Source organism: Equus asinus, unplaced genomic scaffold, assembly GCF_041296235.1.
Source record: "Equus asinus isolate D_3611 breed Donkey unplaced genomic scaffold, EquAss-T2T_v2 contig_377, whole genome shotgun sequence".
NCBI lineage: Eukaryota > Metazoa > Chordata > Mammalia > Perissodactyla > Equidae > Equus > Equus asinus.
Genome location: NW_027225046.1, coordinates 52,374 through 56,534, shown reverse-complemented (window position 1 = coordinate 56,534; position 4,161 = coordinate 52,374). Strand labels below are relative to the sequence as shown.

Sequence of the window (4,161 nt, the reverse complement as noted above, 5' to 3'; positions counted from 1 at the left end):
ATTTCTTTACTCCTGAACCCCTTCAGAATTACTTCTCCTTGCTTCAAATAGGTTTTCCTGCTCTCTGGGACCACTTTAGCAGAGTCTTATAGATGGGCAATCTGACAGCATTCTAAGGGTTTTTGCTGCTAATAAGGGTGACAAAAGGGGTAAGAAGCAACCCTCTTACGACCTATTTCTCTTTTATCCAACTAGTGTCAAGGACACTCTGTAATGTCATGCATGCTGCTGAAAACAAACCCCCCAAATCTCAATACATCTCCCTCTCTGTATTTATATATATATATATATTTCTGTTTATATATATCTATCTTTCTATCTCACATTTCATCAGAGGTTTCATCAGCGGTTTCTGTTGTCAATTTACTCAGGACAGTGTGAAAGGATTAAAAACACACATAGTAAGGTACCACGTGACTTCCAGACTTACTTTTTTGGTTCAAATTAGTTACAATTACTCTTGACCTCATTAACTGGTTTACTCAGAAAATTCACATGTAATCAGTTATCTGGAATGCAATATCTCCTTTTCCCTAGATATAATGCTATATATGTTTGTAACAAATATTTTAGACCTACCAAAAAAGTTAATGATTCGAGATTTAAGTACAGTTCTTTACTACTGAACTTGACCCATGGTGTAACAGCCTTTTGTGGTGGAAGTTATTTCAAAATCGACTTCAATTTGCAGGTGTGCTTCTGTCTTCCGCTACCTAATTTCCTGCTTCTCAAGTCCCTCCTTCACCCTTGACTGTCCTCGATCATGGCTGTCTTTCCTGGCCCTCAGATAGGGTCAAGTCACTGCAGGCCAGAGTCAGGGACTCCCTCTATACTAGGGTGGGTTTGGGTCTGGGACACCAGCCTCACACGGCAGCAGAACTCTGGAGGATGGGGGACAGATCCCAGTCTATTAGCTCCCATCTTCTCTGCTAAGGCCTCCTCTGGCTCCCTGTCCACTGCTAACTCCTCCTTGCTCCAAATAAGTTTCTCTCCTTCCTTGCCATCTCTAGTAGAATTTCATGCACAGTAATCAAGGGTGACAAATTCTAGGATTAAAAAGACTTCCCTTATGACCTGTGCATCTTTTCTATCTCAATTTCAAGACAAAGAATATTACACGTTGAAGCTTACCATGAGAGGGCTTTAAAAATATATGAAGGGAACTCTGTATTCCCAGGTGCTCCTGAGAGTGAACATCCCAAACATCAATTTCTCTGAATGTGTGTGTGTGTGTGTGTGTGTGTGTGTGTGTGTACACATATACGGACACATATATACGGATTTATTCGTCATAGCTCACTTGGCATCGTAGAAGGTTTCAGAAGATACTGTGGTCAGTTCACTCGGTGCAGGGCTAAAGGATTAAAAACACACATAGTAAGGCACCACACGACTTCTAGACTTACTTTTTTAGTTCAAATTAGCTACAATTACTCTTGATTTTATCAACCGGTTGACTCTTAGAAAATTCACATGTAAATCAGTTGTTTGGAATCCAATATCTCCTTTTCCCTGGAAATGATACTATATATGTTTGTAATGAATATTTTAGACCCACCAAAAAAGTTAATGACTCAAGATTTAAGTACAGTTCTTTACTACTGAACTTGACCCATGGTGTAACAGCCTTTTGTGGTGGAATTTATTTCAAAATTGACTTCAATTTGCATGTGTGCATCCCTCTTCCCCTACCTAATTTCCTGCTTCTCAAGTCCCTCCTTCACACCTGACTGTCCTCGATCATGGCTGTCTTTCCTGGCCCTCAGATAGGGTCAAGTCACTGCAGGGCAGAGTCAGGGACTCCCTCTATACTAGGGTGGGTTTGGGTCTGAGACACCAGCCTCACACGGCAGCAGAACTCTGGAGGATGGGGGACAGATCCCAGTCTATTAGCTCCCATCTTCTCTGCTAAGGCCTCCTCTGGCTCCCTGTCCACTGCTAACTCCTCCTTGCTCCAAATAAGTTTCTCTCCTTCCTTGCCATCTCTAGTAGAATTTCATACACAGTAATCAAGGGTGACAAATTCTAGGATTAAAAAGACTTCCCTTATGACCTGTGCATCTTTTCTATCTCAATTTCAAGACAAAGAATATTACACGTTGAAGCTTACCATGAGAGGGCTTTAAAAATATATGAAGGGAACTCTGTATTCCCAGGTGTTCCTGAGAGTGAACATCCCAAACATCAATTTCTCTGAATGTGTGTGTGTGTGTGTGTGTGTGTGTGTGTGTGTACACATATACGGACACATATATACGGATTTATTCGTCATAGCTCACTTGGCATCGTAGAAGGTTTCAGAAGATACTGTGGTCAGTTCACTCGGTGCAGGGCTAAAGGATTAAAAACACACATAGTAAGGCACCACACGACTTCTAGACTTACTTTTTTAGTTCAAATTAGCTACAATTACTCTTGATTTTATCAACCGGTTGACTCTTAGAAAATTCACATGTAAATCAGTTGTTTGGAATCCAATATCTCCTTTTCCCTGGAAATGATACTATATATGTTTGTAATGAATATTTTAGACCTACCAAAAAAGTTAATGACTCAAGATTTAAGTACAGTTCTTTACTACTGAACTTGACCCATGGTGTAACAACCTTTTGTGGTGGAATTTATTTCAAAATCAACTTCAATTCTCAGCTGTGCATCCCTCTTCTCCTACCTAATTTCCTACCTCTCAAGTTCTTCCTTCACCTTTACTTTCACCTAACATGGTTGTTTTTCCTGGCCCTCAGAAAGGGTTAAGTGACTGCAGGCCTGAGTTGGGGACTCCCTCTATTGGGTGGTGGGTTTGGGTCTAGGACACCAGCCTCACATGGCAGCAGAACTCTGGAGGGTGAGGGACAGATCCCACTCTATTAGCTCCTTTCTTTGTGATGAGGGCTCCTCTGCTCTTTGTCCACTGCTACCTCCACCTTGACTTAAATTGGATTCTGTCCCCCTTTCACTCAATCTATAGAGTCTCAAAGGCAGAATGCTCCTATTTGGAGCATTCTGAAATTTTTCTAAGACTTTTGGGTGGTAGTTACTAAGAGGAAGAAGCATTCCTCTTATGACCTGTTCCTTTTTTATCCAACCAAATCCAATAAGATAAAAAGTTACCTAAAGGTGCTATGGTAAGAAGATTTAGAAACAGTGTCAAAGACACTGTACTGTCAAGGATACTCCTAAGAATGAATTTGGAAATTTATCTCTCTTTCTTTCATTGTATTTATGTTTGTGTATGTGTGTTTGTATGTCTGTGTTGATATAACTATATAAATACACATGTGTATATATAAAAAGATATATATTTATTTTTATTTATTCATTTATATCTCAAATTTCATGGGTGGCCCCCTCATAGCTTTTTGATGTTAATTCATTCAGAGCAGTGTTAAAGGACTAAAAAGTTACCTATTCAGATACCACATTTTAATTTTAGACTTGTTTGTTTTAATTCAAATAGCTGTAATTACTTTACAGCTTATGAACTGGTTGATCTTTACAAATTCACATATAGAGGAGATGGAGTTCAGCATCCCTGTTTTCTCATACTGCTGTTGCCTGGGACATGGGGGTTCCCAGCCTTATGACTTCAGAGGCACCCTTTGAACTGTCGCAGCATCTAGTCGTTGAGGGCTTTAGCCTCAGTGTCTACAGCACTCCAGAAAGCTTCAAGGAAAAGTTCCTTCTCAAGACCTGCAAGAACCCAATGGTACCCATAGGCTGCCTGGGCACGCTGGCTGCCCTCACCCATGACCTCTACTGCTTCCCTAGGGATCAGAGCCAGTGCTGCCAGCTCATGATATACAACCAGATTGCCACCCAGGGCTTCTCGCTCACAGCCACCTTGCTGGATCCAGCTTCATCAGCTATGAAGTCTCTGCCCAAGCCTGGCTTGGTCTTGAAAGCTCCGTGGAGATTATTCCCAGCCTGGGAGTAACCACTGGTCCTGCCACAGGATTTATTCCCTCATCTGCCCTGACCAGTCCCTGTGTCAATGGAGGAGCAAGTGGCCAATTGTGTAATCGACAGATTTTTTTTCAGGAATCTCAGATTCTGTTCACTTCGGGTGTCGCATACTTCTACTTGTGCCACACCCTCTTCACCCCCTACTTAATAAACTCTGATCCACTTGTAAAAAAAAATTCATGTATATATAACTAAATC

At 41.2% G+C, this 4,161-nt stretch overlaps 1 pseudogene; it reads left to right on the top strand.

Moving 5' to 3' along the window:
- The first annotated feature begins 3,562 nt into the window (after nucleotides 1–3,562).
- LOC139043811 (HIG1 domain family member 2A pseudogene) lies at nucleotides 3,563–3,934 on the top strand (annotated as a pseudogene).
- The last annotated feature ends 227 nt before the right edge of the window (nucleotides 3,935–4,161 follow it).